A 20,983-nucleotide genomic window follows, 5' to 3' on the forward strand; every position below is an offset into this window, starting at 1 on the left:
GATGAAGAAACCCACAACGCGACTCTAGCCTAATATTTTTGATAACCTAATGTTCCCATTTTTATTTTTTTTTGTTTGTTTTGGAACGTATAGAGTTGGACCCACAAACCATTTTTTTTGGAACGTATAGAGCTGAACCCACAAACCAGGCAGGTGAGGGATACGGCGAGTAAGGATCTCTCTTGGATCTCTTTCCTTGATTCCCTATTTAGTGGGTCATTGAGCCCACTTTTGAGTCCAATTTCTATGATTTGAACCGTTTACATTTTAGAATTTGTCGAGTATATTATATCTCTAAAAAGTCAAGTCGACCAAATATCGAAAATCACGTAAAAGTTTTATTAAAAAATAAGCGATTTTGGGATGGCTTCCGATAGACAGGTTCTTGTTAATTTTCTGGCATTCTTTGCTACTTTTGGTTAGTTTCTCACTTTTTTCTAGGGAATTTTGCAGCCGGCTCAGACGAGAATGGACTCTGCAATTGATCAGATGGTACCCTATGGGTTCACCAAGGACCAGGTTGGGAGTACGGTCAAGCAACTTCTCAAAGCGAGACTGAAAAAGCCCAAAAGGGTTGTTGAAGTTCGCCAGTTTGAATTTTGTTACGTGACAGGTGATTTTTATTAATAATGAGACTGGAAAAGCCCAAAAGGGTCGTAGAGATGCAAAGAGACAGGATGTGAACGAGGCTATGGCACCTTATCCACACACGACTCTTTTTTATTTGGAACGTATACAGCGGACTGACAAACCGGGTTGGCGTGGGCCATGGCATACTTATAAATGTTTGGCTTCTCAGTTGCTATCGGCAACCAAAAGCACTGGCCTTCGGGTTGTATCCTCCAAAAGCTCAGAAGCGATGGCCCTGGCAGTGGGGCAGGAGGGATCGTCCCAAGATTCAACAGCAGCAAGTTTGGCTTCTCAGCAGTTATCGGCAATCAAAAGCACTGGCCTTCGGGTTGCATCTTACTTTACTAATGATCCTTCAAATCACAAAGATCATTATTCTGGTTCCAAAGTAGAGTCTGATGATGTTGAATCTGCAGGTCTGACGAACTCACCGACAGCGATCTCAACAACTTCTTCACAAACCCATTCACCTTCATCATCATCATCCACTCCTTCTCACCCCATCTCAATTACCTCCCAAAAACCAAACTTTCAATCTGAAACCCAAACCCAAACCCACTTATCAAACCCAATAGCCAAAGCTTTCCGTGAGCTGGAGATGGGCAAATCGTTTCTCACTTTCATACTGCCTACAGCCACAATGATCTTGGCACTACACGGCAAAGATTCCTCCCCCGGAGTTTTGTATTCGATCTTGTGCTTACTTTGCGCTGCCCTCGTCGCCTTGCTCTACGGAATATCGCTTCGTGACTTGTTTCCTGGGATTGCAAATTCATTTGAACAATTGGGAATTGCATTTATTTATACGTCGTCTTTTATAGTGGTTGCATCTCACCTTCCCTCGGCCGTTTTTTGGATTCCTTATGGTGTGTTTGGTTGAGGGATTTGGAGAGGAATTTGGAAAGGGAAAGGGAAAGGGAAAAGGTGTGTGAAACTATGTGAAATATAGGCATGATTTATTCACATTTCACTTATCTTTTCTATTTCCCTTTCCAAATCCCTCTCCAAATCCCCCAACCAAACACAACATTAATCTGTTTTATGGCATCAATGCCACTATCTATCTGCAGTTGTCTACCTGTTAAAAAGAAGGCCAATACCAAAGGATTAATGCTTGAGACCCACCAAAAATAGAAAGTCCGGATCCTTTGCCATGGTTTCCGACAATGGTTCTTGCCGTGGCTCCAAAACCACGTCGTTTTCGCCTCTTTTTTTATTTATTTATTTATTTTTTTTATTATACCCTTTTGCCCTTTTTCTTGTCTCTCAGTTGAGAACCCTTAACCCACCCAAGAGCAAGAACATAGAGACGTTTGAGGAGGGCGACGACAACGCATTTACATATCTCACTCCAACTCCTAGATCCCTAAATCTCCAATCCTTCATAGACGATCGAAGGGGAGAACAAAGCACCAGAAAACCAGCAAACCAATCAAGCCGTCATTGCCGCTGCCACCATTTTTTATTGGATTCTTCATTGGTAAGTTTGTTTGTTTTTTGTTTTGATTCATTCCAACATTCATTCACAGGTTTGGTATTTGTTTTGATTCATTCACTTCACTCCAGCCCTCACATTTTTGTTTGATTTCCTTTTTTAAAAAATGGGATTTCGTTTACAATGGAGGTTGATTACAATTTTAATTATGATTTTCTAAAAAAATTCGGTTTTGTTATGATTTTCCTTTTAAAAAAAAAAGTAGGTTCTGTTTTGATTCACTTAAAAAAAAAACCAAAAAAAAAAAAAAAAAAATTGGATTTTGAGATCATCAATCAATTGTGAGCAAGGGATGTAGATATGTATGAGATTCAACTCTAAATGATCCTCAATTCAGTTGCGCTGCTTTTATCTAATTCTGTTGTTAATTGTATTCTAATTTCCCAACTTCTCTTTTTGTTGCAAACTAACTGCTTGATAAATGTCTTGAGAGATAATCTTAATATATAATTATGTTGAAGAATTTTTGTTGCAAACTAAAATTTTCTTTTTGACTTAATTGGTTTTCAATAAACAGACTATTATTCTCAAATTGATCCTTGTTAACTTCATTTTTATTTGTTATTTGTCAGGTTATGAATCTAAACACTGGTGATATAACTGGAGGTTCGGAGACAAGTCAACAATTTAGGTGGTGGCTTGGGCAGATGCTATCAACTTGTGACCAGTTGCAAGAAAAAGATGATGCTTGATGCTTTAAACTATTAGATTGGCTACTAAGTATTGATGGATGGAAATTCAACTGAGCTAATTAGTTTTTGGTTTGTTAGAATTAATGTTTAGGTGTTGCTGTTTTTGGTCTGGTTTCTGTTGTGTATGTTAATTTAATTGCTATGTTGCCTTTTGGCCAATTGGTGCTTTCCTCCAATGAAATTTTTATTTCGGTGATCTTTTCATTTTCTTTCCCTTTTGTAATTTTTATTCTCTTAAAAAAATTTGCACTGTTTTATTTACAAATCAAGTTTATTGCTTGTGGATTGTAGTGGACAAAGGGCTGGAAATATAGAGGAAACAAAAAAAGAAAAAAAAAATCAAATGAATTAAAACGTATCATAGAGCAAATGAAACAAAACATATTCTTAGGCAATACCAAATATATTATTAATCATATACCAACACAATTGCAACTATCTTTATTTGTATTCTCAAGTATGAAATGTACCACTGCAACCATTACACTAAATTACATCATAAAGTACCAAATGAAACAAAATGTAACCTACAAAAAAAAAAACGAAAAAAGAAAGAAAAAAAAAAAGAACAAGTTTTTTAAATCCCTTGAAATGATTGCGCAAGCCCCTGAAAATGATTCAAGCATCTTCTACCAGTCCTTTGAAGGGGCACTTCTCATTGGGACCAGCTTCTATGAGTTGGATGATCTGCTCTGCATCTGTTTATACAACTTTGTGCATACCTCTTTGAAGAATTATGGTGAGTCCCTTATACACAGCTCAGAGTTGCGCTTTCAAGCTTGTGCAATTCTCCAATCTTCCATAGTAACCACTAACCCAAGTTCCCTTTGATGCTCCCATCCGTATTAAGCTTGATTATTCTTGCAATAGGACAAGACCACATAGACTGGAATTTTTTGGAGAAGTGATACTCATTCTGAAAACTTGAAGGATTTCATCAGAGTAATAAAAAATGGTTTTAACACTATGTTTGTGGTTTTGTTCTCAAAAATCATTTTGTTACGATTTTTTCAAATGGTCCAAAGAGATGTAATAAACACAACAAACCAAGACAATCAATGATTCAAAAATGATTTTTTCTTGGAGTTACTCTTGATCCAATCCCTCAAAGGCTCATCTAAAGAACAAGAGTACCACTCCCTTCCAAAATTAGCTGCCCATGTGTCTCTAGCTTTAATACATCCTCTAAACAAGTGATCCAAATCTTCACATCTATACAATTGGGGCAGGTAGAGTTGTTAGAGAGTCCTCTAAACACTTTCATGTAGTTTGTAAGTAATTTCCCATTGATCACAATCCACATAAACATTTTGAGTTTAGAAGGGATTTTGAGTTTCCAAATCCACTTCCAATCTCCACTTTGGCAGGTGCGACCTCTAACCACATCATAGGCCATCGAAGTAGAGAACTCACCATCAGGCGAGCCTTTCCTTCATCATCATCATCATCATCATCCACTCCTTCTCACCCCATCTCATCACCCTCCCAACAACCAAACTTTCAATCTGAATCCCAAACCCAAACCCACTTATCAAACCCAATAGCCAAAGCATTTCGTGAGCTGGAGATAGGCAAATCGTTTCACTTTCATACTGGCTACAGCCACAATGGTCTTGGCACTACACGACAAAGATTCCTCCCTCGGAGTTTTGTATTCGATCTTGTGCTTACTTTGCACGTCCTTCGTCGCCTTGCTTTACGGAATATCGCTTCGTAACTTGTTGCCTGGGATGGCAAATGCATTTGAACAATTGGGAATTGCATGTGTATTTATACATCATTTTTTATAGTTGTTGCATCTCACCTTCCCTTGGCCGTTTCTTGGATTCCCTTCATCTGTTTTATGGCTTCATTGCTACTATCTATCTGCAGCTGTCTACCTGTTAAAAAGAAGGCCAATACCAATACCAAATTTATGAAACCCTAATGTTACTTCTGCATCCATAGATTTTTTGAACTTTTATTGCATGTTTTTATTTATTTATTTATTTATAGGTGATGTTATGGTACATCTACCATACATTTAGTTATGAACTTATATGATTTTATATCATAACCAATATCATGTTAACTCATAACTTAGTTATGCTGAATGAACGAATAGCAAGGTTATCTGAAGGAATTGCCATTCTTCAGGTGAATTGAGAATTTACAATAGCTGGCATCTTCATTATCTGGAGTTTTCAAAACTGATATCCTTCTAGGCTGATGCACTTAATCGAATGAAATGATTAACAGGTAGGAGCACAAACACAAGTAGAGCTGAAGGATAAACATTTAAGGATTGAAGATGCTTTGAATGCAACTAAGGTAGCAAATCGTTTTTTTAATTTTAATTTTTATTTTTTTAAGGTAGTAATGGTAAGCTTATGAAATTGACATGGTCCAGGTAGCTATTTCAGTTAAACTTGGCTATTTAAGCTAATGAAATATTAGTGGCTTAATCTAATTAGTTCCTACAACAAAAGAGAGAATGATGGAGAAAGGCGGACAAAGTTATAGAGAAATTTTCTTCTTGAAAGCTAGAAAAAAGAAACAGAAATAGGAAAAAAATCAAAAGGAATTCAAAATTTTCCTTTTGGACTTGAGAATTGAACATTTAGGTGATTTAGAAAACCTTAAGTGAGGTACTTAAGTTGAACTAATATCGTAGTTCTAAATCGCGGTATCGGGTAACGTAACGGTATCGATCGCGGAGTATCGGTATCGGTAGTATCGACCGGTACGTATCGGGTATCGGGCGTCGCGGCTGTGAAATTTCAAAAATCATTAGCAATCCCTCTAAAACTCAATTTTGTGCATTTTTTGACTCTTTTAGCCTTAATTTATCACATTTTAATCAAAATTTTGATATGTAGAGGCACTTAATTTTGAAATTTCAAACACACACTGCTACTACTTAATTTATTGGTTTTGATAGGTCTATGAACAATGAGTCTAATAAATCAACTTAAAGGAATGAAGAAGTGAAGTGAAATAAGTATGAAACATACTCTATTGGTACTACATTGCTAAGACAAAAATAATAATAATAATATATATAAATATTTGAACAATCACAAATATATATATATATATTAAAATATCTCTCATCCCATACCATAATATAACCACAGAACAGTGGCTTAAATCAACTACAAAACAGAAAAAAGGAAAAAAAAAAAAAAACAAACAAACAAACAAAACAAAACAATATATATAAATATTTGAAAAATCATAAATATATATATATATATATATATTAAAATATCTCCCATGCCATACCATAATATAACCACACAACAATGGCTTAAATCAACTACAAAACAAAAGAAAAAAAAAATTATATATATATATATAACTATTTGAACAATCATAAATATATATTAAAATATATCCCATTCCCATCCCATACCATGATATAAATAATAAATTACCACAGAACAAATAGAGAAAAAAAAAACAAAACAAAACAAATTATAATCGAACACAACAACTAGCAAAAGCATGACTTAAACCTTCAAATATATAAACAGAGCCTATGTGTGGGTTATTCAGCCAAAAGAAAAAACAGAGCATGACAAATATATAAACAGAGCCTAAGAGAACACACCTTTAATGAAGAAGCTTGAAAGCGGTGATGGGTTTGGGTTCGATTCGAAGCTTGAAAGCCTGTTTGAGAACACACCTTTGCTCAATTATTTTGCAAGTGCTTTGCTCCATTTTTGCAGCTGTACCGGTGATAGAATACATGTATCGGAACTGTATCGTTCACGTATCGGATTCAGGCCGATACGTATCGGGAATCGGCCGCTACGGAAGCAAATTTCATTCTCACCGGTATACCGGCCAATATCCGACTTGGCAGTCCAATTTTCCGGTACGAACTGGCCGGTATGGCACGTACCGGCCGATATTTAGAACCTTGACTAATATCGTTAAGCTATAATTACTTAGTAAATTCTCTTTCTAGGACATTAAACAAGATTGGTTTGAGTTAAACTTGGTCACTTTAGCAAAATGATACAATTAGTGGCCTAAGCTAATAAGTTCTGACAACAAAAGGAAGAAGGATGGAGAAAGACGGAGAAAATAGCACTACAAGAAATGGCACTTTTGGCCAAGTTTTAGTCGTCAAAGGTTTTTAGCGACTAAATTTTTGGTCGCTAGATTGGTCGTTGACTAATTGTCGGGAAAAGTATTGGCGACTAAATGTTTTTTAGTCGCCAAAAGTTTTCAAATAAAATTTGTTTCCCAAAAGACAACCTAAGAGGGGGTGAATTAGGTTTTTACAAATAAAATAAATAATATCCCAATAAAAATTACAACTTGCACAACAGATAATTAATTCCAAGTACTAGATGAATATCTGTGGATGACAATGCTTAATGAAGAAATTTAACAACGATGTATGAGATCACAGTAAATAGTTAAACAGTTAAGTAATGAGATTAAGGAAGAAGAGACAAGTAGATTTATAATGGTTCGGTTTCAACAAAGCCTACATCCACTCCTCAAGCTTCACTTGAGATTTTTCACTATCTTCTAACTTCACAGGGGTGCTAGCAACCTCTGCACAAATAGAGCAATCCTCCACAGATTTTACAAAGACTATATCAAGTCCAAAACCTTGCTCTCTTTAGCTGATTTTTAATCACACTCAAAGAGTCGAGAAATCTAAGTGTACAACACTCTTACAATATTTAAATGATAGATTTTGCTTTCACAGAAAGCTTGAAATGAAACTTTCTCAAGAAATATTACAAATATTGAAGCTCTGAGTTTATATCAGTAAGAATAAGACTCTCACAGGTATATATATGCTTAACGCTAAAGCTCATTGTAATTTCTGAAGGGAAAATGAAAACCAGATGAAGAACACTTCAGAAAATAGAGAAATATGAGAGTGATGATTGATCAGAGAAAGTTTTTTGCTTGTGTTGTTGCTTATTTTAATTTGTTCAACAAGAGCTCTGCTTTTTATCAAGCAGAAGGTCATCGACCGTTGTCTATTGCGTGTGTTGAAAAGATTGAGTAAGATTTTGGTTAAATCTGCTCTACTCTAATTTGTATTCCCCATAAATGATTAGATCTTGAAGGAGTTAAAAGGATGGGTCTGATTGATGACAACTAAAATAGAAAAAGAGCTGTTGAGTGATCGTCCACCTGGATGACCAAAACGAAATTTTGTTCTTGAGGGACGTTCACCCGGATGTCCGGTGGGGTCCCGGTCGACAAGGATGGCTTCTGCAGTTGTCGAGGATATTGTTGTTTGACAGCTGGTGAGAAGCAGAACTGAACTGGAGGAAAGGTGGGCCAAGAACAGTTGGCCAGTCGTTCGGCCGGATGTCCACCCGGACTTCCGGCTCCTTTTGGGCTAGATTGTTTCATCTGCTCCTGTGTTGGGCTATTTTTGGTACTGACTTGGACTCTATTATGGGCTGAAATTAACACATGTTTAAGCACTACCTTTACACTCCAAAAAAATATATTTAGGATAAGAAATTAGGTGAAAAAATAATGGAATAAAATATAAGTTTTCAATCTATTTTTTTCTTTCAAAAAAATCAAAAACAGAATCAAATAAATCATCAAAATAAATAAGTCTAACAAAATTAATTTTGATTTTCAGTGACTAAAACTTTTAGTCATGAATAAGTTTTAGTCACAATATTACTACATTTGGGGACCACAGAATTTAGTCACCATTTTTTTTTTTTCATTTTATTTTATTTTTTGCTATGAACTATTTAGTATCCCAAAGTCTCATTTATTTTTGGTTAAATATTTAGTCGCCAAAAAAAATTATTTTTCATCTTGGTTTTTTAGCTACTAAAGTATTTAGTTGCCTAAAGTCTCATTTATTTTTTGCTACTAAATATTTAGTCACAAAAAAAAATTATTTTCATCTTATTTTTTTTAGCTACTAAACTATTTAGTCGCTTAAAGTCTCATATATTTTTGGCTTCTAAATTTTTAGTACTCAAAAATCTTTGGTTTCTTTCTGGCTACCAAATATTTAGTTGCTAAAAATATTGATTTCCTGTTTGGCTACCAATTGTTTAGTCACCAACGAGTTCACTTTTTTTTTTTTTAAGCTACTAAACGTTTAGTCGCCAAAAACTTTATTAAGTATTTTTTTTATTATTTATTTTTCCACAACCTGTATTTATTTCGTACAACCTGCAATATAAACAAAACAATAGTATGTACATAGACATAAACCAAGGCAAGCAATTTATCATCATGTGTCTCACTTTTAATTTTTTCATTTAACCATCCAATATGTTCCTAATGTCATCAAGGAAAAAAAAGCAAACCATAGCCAAATTTAATGATATCTGAGAACCAAAGATTTGGACACCTAAAGAGAATCAATAGAAGAGAGAACCAATCAAACATTTTAGATTCTTGTTTGTTCTTTTCTAGTAACGTTAGAATAGATAGTTATGCTAAATATATATATATGCATTCTAATTTTTCAAGTGGATGTTGTGCCTAACTTTTATCCTAGAAATAGCCAAGTCATGTGACTTCAATACATCAAAACCATAAACAATAATAGTAATTCAAAAAATTTCAAAATATCTACAAATCAGCCGCATCAAAAGTTGGATTTTAAAATAATTTGTACTCTGTCAAAAGGATTAAAAACAATTTCAATTTCGTTGCTTAATTCCATAAGAAAAACACACAAATAAAGACAAGGATTTGAAAACACAAAATATTGAAAAAAGGGTTCACCTTTAACACCATGTATTCATAAGAGACGATGTTACAGAATTAAAATGTATTTAGCTTGAAGAAGCCATCTTAAAAAATGTTTTGCACTACTGTCTACTTTGCAATTATGCTATGCTACTGCAATGGTTATGAGTAGTATTGAGGATTAACCTTTCTATATACTAAACAGAACCTTCAATACTCAGAGTGTTTCCCATGGAATGCATTACCATATCATAAAACATAGGGTTAATTATACTTTACCCCTTTTTTATGCCATCATGAACCAGGCTCCTCTCTCTCTCTCTCTCTCTCTCTCTCTATTTTTTCTCTCTTCATTTTTCTTTCTTTTTCTCATTCTCTTCTTCTTTTATTCTTTCCCCTCATCCCAAGGCAACAGTCAGAAGTTGCATGCTCCAGCAGTCCACCCACTCCTTCTTCCTCCGACTACATTATAACTGCCTTCTATCTTCGTTTTTTTTTTATTCTCTATTTTATTTTTATGGAAGCAATCATAATTTTCTGGACTAAACTAACTATACAGACCCACACACACATATATACAGTTATATAGATATATACATGTACATCTAGAAACCATGGTTTGTCCCCCTCTTTCAGTTCACTACCATGAAGACCAACTGGTATATTTATATATGTATTTCATTGTATGCAGGGCAAATCATTACAGGTTTGGGAATATAATAGTGAGCATTTGTGGCTAATGAAAGAGTCTTTCATAGTGGGCACAAATTAAATAATGAAAATTTTAATTTGATTATGAAAGCATTGGAAATGGCCTCAATATGTTATAATCTCTATGAAGCTTATTTCCAGCAAGAAAGCTGAAATTTGCAAGAGAGCTTATTTCCAGCAAGAAAATCTGTCACTCCTATGAACAAATTCACAGCAGTGACAGACTTTCAGTCACTGCTATGAAAATCTGTCTATATTGTTTTGGTCAAGAATAGGAAGCCTTGGAAAAAACATGGAGGTAAGAGGAGACGGATGGATTCCAGTATTTCGCAGGAAAGCAAGGGTGTCCAGGAGATCTCAAGATATTCACACCGTTTTTGTGGATAATCTACCGGAAACTTTAGATCCTAAGGGGCTGTTCTCACTGTTCTCGAAGTTTGGAGTAGTAATGGATGTTTACATCCCGATCAAGAGGAGAAAGGCAACAAGCTCACGCTTTGGTTTTGTCAGATATAATTGTCCAGTCGCGGCGAAAGTGGCTATTCAAAAGGCGCATGGCACTTGGTGTGACAATCGCGAGATCAAGGTAAAGATGGCGGAGTTCAGCAAAGCCCAAAGCAACCATGGGCAGCAGCGGGCGCTGCAGAGAGGTGTAGGTAATACAACTCATAGAAATCACGTCAGTATGCCCAGTATGCGGAATACTGTACAAAGTTATGCCGATGTGGTGACTGGTACAAGGACTGCAAAGGACGAAAGGATAGTAGTTAAAGCAGAGGAATATGGGAATAGGTGGCTACACGAGAGCCTAGTTGCCAAACTCAAGCCTCTCTGCCTTGTATCAGACTTCAAAATAGAAGTGTCAAGCAGGTATGGACCTGACGCTCATGTCAGAGAGATTGGAGGCAAATCGGTGATTCTCTCTTTCAAATCAAAAGAGGCAATGCATAGTGCAAGGAAGGAGCTGGAACTTTGGACCCACGAATGGTGTGAGTTCATAACACATTGGACCAAGGACACAGTCATTGAGCATGAAAGGGAGGTATGGATTAGCTGTTATGGAGTACCCCTCAATCTCTGGAACTCTACCAATTTCAAGAGTATTGGCATGCTATGGGGTGATGTCATTGCGATTGATAGAAGCACACTTGATATGTCACACCTTTGCTGTGGTAAAGTCAAAATAGCAACCAAAGTAATGGATTGCATTAACCAAGTGATTGCTCTGGATTGCAAAGGCACACTCCACCAGATTCGAGTTTGTGAAGAGCAAGTAGTCGTCATTGAAAACCCAAGTTTCTCTAATATTCATATGCAGGAGGCCACTTCTGTTAATGTAAGCAGGGGGGATGAGCACTATGTTGACAATGGTGTAATCCTCAGGAAAGAAGATGATGAGGTGGCAATGAATGATGAGGTGGAGCCTGTAAGGAACTCTGGCGGTGGCGTGTGTATACAAGGAGCATTAAAGGAAAAGGAGTTGTCAGGTAATGATAGTCTGATGGCTATCTCTGTAGTAAAGGAGACGGCTCGGGACTTGGAGAAGACGAATAGTGGAGACGCATGCTTGAGGAATGAGACAACCATGTCAGACAACAACGGCCTTGCTGCAGATTGTGAAAACCGATTAGTTGATGGGCTTATCTCTACCCCTGGCTTTGTGAAAAGCGTCAGTGGGTCTGATTTACCCCAGCCCAGTGTGAATCTGGAGGTGTTTCTAGGCCCAATCCAGTTTGTTCATCCAAACCTCACCATGCCTCTAATAGTCCATGGGCCTAATAGGGTGGACCTAACAGGGTGTGCTGACCCAACCAACTCTGGGTTACATAATTCAAGAGCAATGGATACCTTATCACCACCCTGTGATGTTATAAGCAGAGCCGGCCCAACTGTCTCTGGGTTGCATCAACCCGTAGCAGCTGCTCCCTTAATGCAATCAAGCCTAAAGGGGGGGACTACTACAGCAACAGAGGTTAGCAGATATCATTCTGCAGCAAAGCCACACCCTTCGAAAGCTCCAAAGAAATCAAAGGCCAAGGCAAATGGAGGTGCAAGATTTAACAAGGGCGTGCTTCTCAGAGCTGCCACTAAGGCACTGTCAGACTCCATCTCTTTGAGTAGTTGCTCGAGCAAAGGTAGATTCCTTCTAAATGAGGCACAAGCCACCTTACAAATTGGCAATCTTCTTGGCATTAATTGTGAAGGAAAAGAGGCCGAAGTTATTGAGAAGATCATGGAGCTTGAAACCCAAGATCTGGAAAGGAGGAAGCAGTCCTGATCCTGCAAGCCTAGGTGGTTTGGGAGCCTTAGTTTGTTTATCAATGAAGTTATTCTCTTGGAATATTAGAGGGTTGGGAAATCCGGAGAAAAGAAGGAAATTAAAGGAGCTTCTTAGAGCAAGAAAAGTAGATATTGTTTTAATTCAGGAGACCAAGAAGGCAGAGATTTCAGAATCATTTGTTAGATCCTTATGGCCTGGGGACCAAATGGAGTTCATGGCTGTTGACGCAGTAGGGAATGCAGGTGGGCTGTTGTGTATTTGGAAACCTGAGGTTTTCTCTTTGTCAGATTGTTGTTGCAGCAAGAATTTCATTTTGCTCTCAGGTATCACTTCTCTAAACTTTAGCTGTATTATTGTCAATGTTTACGCTTCTAATGATTTGCTGAAAAGGAGGAGACTGTGGGAACTATTATGCAGTCTTAGAACCACTTTCACTCATCCTTGGTGTATTGGGGGTGATTTCAATGAAGTCAAAAGTATAGGGGAAAGGAAGGGTTGTGTTAGAAGGGATGTGGGGATGAAGGACTTCGGCAATTTTATTGAAAAAATTGGAGGGGTAGACTTACCAATGCTGGGCAGAAGATACACCTGGGGTAGTTCTCAGGATGGTGATAGATGGAGCAGAATTGATAGGTTCATTTTAAATCCTGAGTGGCTTGAATCTTTTAGGTTCAAACTTTGGGGTTTGCCTAGATCCTTGTCTGATCACTGTCCTCTGTTGCTAATGGAGGACGAGAGGGTTTGGGGTCCTAAACCCTTTAGATTTATTAACTCTTGGGCGATGCACACCAGCTTTTATCATACAGTGAAGCAAAACTGGGAGCACTTAAATTTGGAGGGCTGGGCAGGTTACATCCTTAAGAAGAAACTCCAAGCTCTTAAATTGTGTCTGACAAAATGGAATAAGGAGGTATTTGGTAACATCAAGGAAAATCTCCAGGAGAAGGAAGCTGAACTTCACTCATGGGACTTGCTAGCTGAGGTTAGAACTCTCCAAGTTGATGAATCTGCTAGAAGGATGGAATTACTAGGGGAAGTTTGGAAATTGAGAAAGATGGATGAGAGACTATGGTTACAAAAATCTAGGCTTAACTGGTCATTGAAAGGTGATAAGAACACCAGGTTCTTCCACATTACTGCCACAAACAGGCATAATAGAAATTCTCTTGATTCAATCGAAGTCAATGGGATCTCAGTGGTGCAACCTGTTGAAATCAAAATTGCTGTGATGAACCATTTCAAATTACTCTACTTAGAGCAATGGAAGTGTAGGCCTAACTGGGAGGCCATTTTAATTCCATTAACATGCACAATAATGCATCAACCCTGCTCGAAAGTGTCTTCTCTGAAGAGGAAGTTTGGGCTGCTATTAAGGACTGTGATGGAAACAAAGCCCCAGGGCCGGATGGCTTTAACCTGTCCTGTTTCCAAAAATGCTGGAATTTTATGAAACATGACATTTTAAACTTTATGAAAGAATTTCATGAGAATAGTACTTTGGCCAGGGGTCTTAATTGCTCATTTGTGAGTCTTATCCCCAAAAAGGATAATCCTGTATCTCTGTCTGACTTCAGGCCCATCAGCTTGATTAATTCCATATACAAAATCCTTTCCAAGGTTCTAACCAAGAGACTGAAGCTTGTTTTGCCTATCATTGTGAATGAAGCACAATCTGCCTTCATTGGAGGTAGAAATATAATGGATGGGGTGCTAATTGCTAATGAGATTGTAGATTGGTGGAAAAAATCAAATAAGCAAGGGGTGATCATTAAGCTTGACTTTGAAAAAGCATTTGACACGGTGAATTGGGAGTTCTTATTTGATTTGCTTGCAAAGTTTGGTTTTGGTTCAAAACGGCTGGGCTGGATGAAAACTTGCTTAACAACTACAAGTATTTCCATCCTTGTCAATGGCTCTCCTACTGATGAAATCCAACCGGAAAGAGGTCTCAGACAGGGCGATCCACTCTCACCCTTCCTGTTCAATATTGTAGCAGAGGGGTTGAATATCTTACTTTCAAGAGCTAAGGTTATGGGCTTAATTAAAGGTGCCAATGTTGGAACTAATGGGCTGGAATTCACTCACCTGCAATTCGCTGATGACACCATTCTCTTTTGCGAGGCGGATTCAATGGAAATCACAACTTTAAAGAGGATACTTAGATGTTTCGAGATTATGTCAGGTCTGAAAATTAACTTCCACAAAAGTGTTGTTTGTGGTATTGGAATCTCGGAGACTTTAGTCAATGACTTCTCATCAAATCTGAACTGTCTCACTCAGAAGCTACCATTGAAGTATCTTGGTCTTCCACTTGGTGCCAATCCTAGAAGGAAAGCTACCTGGAAACCTGTTCTGGATAAATTTAAAAGTAAGCTTTCTGGTTGGAAAAAAAGACTTTTATCGTTTGCTGGTAGGCTCACCCTTATTAAGTCAGTTTTATCAAACCTCCCAATCTTCTACCTTTCCCTGTTTAAAATGCCTAAGGGTGTAATCAAAGAGGTGGATAAAATTCAAGCTTCCTTTCTGTGGGGCGACACCGAGGTCAAAAGAAAGGTCCACTTGGTCAATTGGAAGGTTGTCTCAATGTCTAAAAATCAAGGAGGATTAGGTGTTCGAAGTTTGGGTCAAGTTAATGAGTGTTTACTTGCTAAATGGTGGTGGAGGTTTTGTAATGAAAAACAAGCCCTATGGAGAAGATTGATCTGCTGCAAGTACAGCAGCAGATCCGGTAGTTGGTTTCACTCTCAAGGTACTATTACTAATTGCTCTTGGATCTGGAAGGATATTATGGGTTTAGCTGCTGATAACCCTACCTTACTCAACTATTTCTTGGCCAACTCAGAATTGGTTGTTGGTAATGGGGCCAATATCTCATTCTGGAAGGATGGTTGGCTAGGTGGTGACTGTCTTCAATCCCGCTTTCCTAGACTATTTTGTCTTTCTTCTGATAAGGATGGTTCTCTTAAAGATTTCATGGATAGAAAAAGTAGCTACCCCAACTGGAACTTAACCTTTAGGAGACCTCTGTTGGCTTGGGAAGAGGAGGAAGTCCAAAATTTGCAAGCCCTACTGGGCAATGGGCCATTATTAAGGCATGAGGTGGAGGATGGTATGAGATGGAAAGCTTCGAATCAGGGTGCCTTTAGATCATGTGACTTATTCTGTTGGTTGCAGTCTAATAGAGGTCCAGTTGTGCCCATGCCTAAACTTATCTGGAATAACATCACACCACCAAAAGTTCAATTTTTTTCTTGGCTGGCTTGGAAAGGCAGAATCAAAACATCTGTGTTCCTTCATAGCATTGGTGTTCTTAGAGGCGAGGCCGTTACTCATTGTCACTTTTGCAGAGAAGAACCTGAGTCCCTTAACCATGTATTACTCCTTTGCCCCTTTACTTGGAAAATTTGGTCTGACATTATAGATTGGTGGGGTTTTCTCTGGGTATGCCCAGGCTCTGTGGTGGCCTTACTTGATTGGTGAAGTGGCACCAAAATCAGTAAGAAGGAACTCCAAATATGGAGAGCCTTACCACTTGCTGTTTTATGGTCAATTTGGAAGCTCAGGAACGACTGTGTGTTTAATAGTGCCCAACCTAACTCCCTGCAGCTTTGTGAGCTTATCAAGATTAGAGTTGCCATTTGGTTGAAGAGTCACTCTATTGGGAACTCGTGCTCTTATTCCATCCATGATTTTATATTTAACTTCAACCAGACCAGGAGGTGCCTCTGATGATTTTTGATCCTGTCAAGTGCTCTGTGTGTGTGTTCTGCTTCTGTGTTCTGCCTCTGGGGCACTTGACTTCTGTGTTATGCTATGTGTTCTGATTTGCTTCTGTGTTCTGCTCTGTGTGCTCTAGTCTGCAGTTGCCTCAGAAGAATATGGTTGGTCTGCGTGCTCTAGTCTGCAGTTGCTTGCTGTGTGCTCTAGTCTGCAGTTGTGTGCTCTAGTGTGCTCCCTTGGAATTACATTGTTGGTCTGCTTTTTTGAAAGGCTGATGCTGGTCTGATCTGTCTGATGGATGCTTGGTCTGATCTGTCTATCAGTTTGAAGAATTTTGCTCAATGTTTGGTCCTGGTGCATCATTTTCTGGCTTGGTTCGTATCAGTTTGAAGAATTTTGTTGTTTGCTGTTGCAGAGGCACATAGGAGTTTGCCTGGTCTGATCTGTCTGTTGGTCTGCAGCCGTGTGCTCTAGTGTGCCCCCTTGGTATTTTATTGTTGGTCTGCTTTTTTGGATGCTTGGTCTGATCTGTCTATCAGTTTGAAGAATTCTGCTCAATGTTTGGTCCTGGTGCATCATTCTTCTGGCTTGGGTTGTATCAGTTTGAAGTTTTTTGCTCATTGTTGTTTCATGTTTAGTGGTAGATCTTGCTTTTTTTTCTTTTCCCTTCCTCTTGCTTTCTCTGCATTGGCTTCTCGCCAATCTTGGGTCAAGTGCTAGCAGATGATTTTGCGTCCCTAGCGGTGCCAACCTAGTTGGGATTGCTAAGGCCTGCGGTGATGCTTTTGCACTTCCCTCTTTATTGATGTAAGTTGTATGCTTCTTCTGCTTTCTTCATCAATAAAGCTCTCTTTTGCTTATCAAAAAAAAAAAGAATAGGAAGCCTTGCAGTATAAACTTGACACGCACACAATAACTCAAGTAAATTCATGAGGAAGCAATCAATGAAGTTCAACATCATAGCCGGCACGTGCATCATCGTTGTGCATTTAGCCCCCAATTTCACACCATTAATTGGAATATATAATCTCCTTTGGTTTTCCGAGGAAGATGGTGTACAAGAAGAGGAAATTGGAATCTTATAACTGTCATAAAGTCTTCTTCTTCTTTTTTTTCCTTACTGTTTGTTTCCTCTCGCTTGTTAACAGTCTTTTTTAATTTTTAATTTTTTAAACCCAAAATTAAAAAACAAAAAAAAAAACAAGAACTTGGGTGGCTACTATTTTTTTTGCAGCTGATATATAACATTCCCTCAAAGATTAGTCTTTCAAACTTATTTTGATGCATTCTATTGTTTAACATGAGTATGATTTTGGGCCTCATTCAATTTTTACTATATCAAAATTTTTGAAAAACCCAAAATATCACAAACATCATTGATATTTATTCAATCTCTCTCTCTCTCTCTCTCTCTCTCTCTCTCTCTCTCAACCTATGAACCTAGACAATCAGAAATAAATAAAGAATGGACAACAGGAATGAGTTTTCTTTTATCATCTAAAATTGCACCTAAAAATAGCTCATGAACAGGTAATTATAAAAATTGAATTAAATTCAATATGAGCACTACCAAAGCTCATAAACAGATGTCAAACACATGAGCATTGTCCAGTTTCGTTTGAATATTTCATCAAAAACATGGTGAGCAAAAGGGTCAGAAGACAACAACAAATACAAGCATGGACGAATTTTGTTTGAACATTTTTCCAGGCACATGGTTAGCAAAGAGGGTAAAAAACAACAATAATTACAAGCATAGACCAAACAACAGTAATACATACACTACCATTAACAACAACAAAAAAAGAACCCAATAAATTACATGAACTAGAGTGAAACGGGGAAATATTCATTCTAGCTAAAAAAAGCCCTAATAAATTACATGTTCCTTCAATCATTTTATAGAAACCCATTTCAAGCATTGGTTCATTGATTTCACATAAATCAAAACCCTACACCGTAAAAAAGCAAACCCTAGAGGTAGAGCGAAATGGGGAAACAGAGAAAGAGAGACAGAAAAACAAAGTCGAGAGGAAGAGAGATAGAGAGAGTAAGAGAAATAGAGAGAGGAAGATAAAAACCTCAATGTTGAAGCGATGCAATGCGAGGAGCTGCGAGGCGAGCAACGGCGGTGGTGGTGGCGGTGGCGGTGACGGTGGCGGTGGCGGTGACGGTGGCAATGTGCGACGATGGAAGATCGACAGAAAGGGCTGAGTAAAAGGGCTGAGTAAAAGGGTTGAGTAAAAGGGTCTTGTAGTTAGCTCGATTTTAAAAGAGCCTTGAAGTTAGCTCGGTCACCACGGTCAGAGTGGTAACAAATAACTCGGTCATACCATTCTGAGCCAAGATGTATTGAGCTTTCCTCAGGACCTTGCTCTAGATTAGTTCGGCCCAAGCTAGCTATGGTTAGCTCGGTCTCAACAAGTGAAACCAAGATACAAACTATGAAGGGAAGAACTGAGCTAGTTAGAACTCGGTCGTTGTTGCCAGTTTAGCATGGCCATGATAGCTCGGTCGTTTTGTCATACTACCGAGGCAAAACCATCTCACTTGGTTTAAGCAGTGAGGGGGGTATTGAAGGATAAGCATTATCTTTCAAGAGTGTGATTCCTAGGAGGACTCTACATGGAGGAATAAGAGTCCTACTAGGATTGTGCCACGCGGAACCTATAAAAGCTCATAACATCACCTATGGAGAGGTAACACAACTTTGATTCTCGAATACACAGAGCTTTTTGCCTATTTGTATATTTTGCTGACTTAGGCATCGGAGAGGTATCTGGCACACACTCGCCGGCTAGCTCACGTTTGTGTTTTTAGGAAGTAAAGCGACGACGTTTGGAGGAGCGCAAACTCGATCAACAGGATTATACGAGAATATTATTTCTTGCTCGTACAATTGGCGCCGTCTGTGGGAAGATCAGAAAGAACAAAACCTTTTGATCAAGTTTTTCCTCTCTAATTGGAAGTAATGGCGCACAATGAAGATTTGCCGCAGTCCGCCATCGACGGACAAACCCCAGAGAGGGGTGGGAGGCGCGATGGTTTGCCTTGTATCCCTCCCATGGCGGATTTAAAGCCCCAGCGACAGAACCCCCAGAGGGATGCAAGGGGGAGGCGGACTAACAGCCCCCGTCGCTCTCAAAGTCCAAAAAGACAGAGGCGGAGGATCGATCCTCAAGTCCTGGAGGATCGCGTAAAGGAACAAGACAAGTTAATAAGGAAGATGGCGGCAGGCATGGAGTCTATGAAATGCCAGATCAAAGGAAAAGGGGTGGCGACAGGAGAGGGGCGCAAAAGTAACACGCCCCCTCGCCATTCAGAAGATTGTGGTAGGCATACCACGCCATCGCAAGCAGAGAGTAGGAGCCTGAGAACAGGCGACACTCAGTTAAGAACACCCAGGACTCGTTATTCCAGGTTTGAGAGAACGAGAACTGAGAGGTCACATACTGAGGGAAGCACCTATCGGCCATCGTGCACACACCCGACGTCATCCAGGCAGACAAAGTTGCCTAGATCATCTGATTTGCAAACTGTGCTAGAAGAAAGGGCACGATGAAAGGAAGATAACAGGGCGTGCGACCCGCGCAGAGTTTCAGCCCTTCAGCGGTTGGCTCCTCGGACGCATGGGAGCGTCGAGGTAGGAATGCTGATACCGCGCCTTGCTTACAAACCAACAGACAAAGCATTAGCAAGGCTGCAGACCTCGCCGTTCGTTCTGGCAATTGAGAACGCACCACTACCTTCGGGCTTTCACCAGCCCAAATTCACCACTTATGAGGGGAAGACAGACCCCTACATGCACTTGAGCCACTTCCGCCAGGTTATGGCTGTGTACTGGCGAAACGAGGCTTTAATGTGCATCCTGTTTTCGTCCAGCCTAGGCGACCTGGGTCTAACTTGGCTCAAAAGGCTACCAAAAGGCAGCATCACCTCCTGGGTACAATTGGCAGAGGCGTTCATGACAAGGTTTAGAACGAACACCAAGACACCAGTGGAGATCGATCAGCTACTCTCCATTGACATGGGCGACAAAAAGACATTGAGGTCCTACAACAGTCGTTATTGGGAGACCTTCAACCAAATTGGGGATTGTCCTACAAACCTCGACATCTCACAATACAAACGGGGCCTGCTAGTCAACAACAAATTGAGGGATTCAATTACTATGACGTCCCCCCTCACGATGGAGGCCTTAATGAAGAGAGTGCACCAACATATTCGTGTAGAAGAGGATGGCGCCCGTGCTAAGGCGAAATCTGGCACAACAACAATACTAGATAAAAAGACTTCGGCAAAAGTCAACACGGTAGAACGACCAAGCAGGAATGGGCGTGGCAGACGGGCCAACAAAGAGGATCCAGACAAAAGGTGGCTAAGAGTTCGCACTGCTATTACCACGGTGTTTAAAAGACCAATCTACCGAATTCTCAGTGAGATACGCGGTGAACCTTTCGTCCGATGGCCAGCTAAGTTGGGAGAAGCGCAAAAAGACTATGGCGAAGGATCCTGGTGTACCTTCCATAATGAAAAGGGGCACCGCACAGAGAATTGCACGCCGTTGAGACAGCACCTGGAGGAGTTAGTGGCAGCTGGGCACTTGGACAAGTACATAGAAGGAGGGACACAACAAGCCCCCCAAAACCACGACAACCCAGACGGAATGCCGATTGACGCCCCACCTCAAGGCGTGATTAACGTAATACATGGGGTATTCAAGCCTGAACGAGTATGTGAGCTCAGGGGAATGATCAAGAAAGCTGA

This window comes from Camellia sinensis, chromosome 10 (assembly GCF_055761805.1).
Source record: "Camellia sinensis isolate YWXY chromosome 10, ASM5576180v1, whole genome shotgun sequence".
Taxonomy (NCBI): domain Eukaryota; kingdom Viridiplantae; phylum Streptophyta; class Magnoliopsida; order Ericales; family Theaceae; genus Camellia; species Camellia sinensis.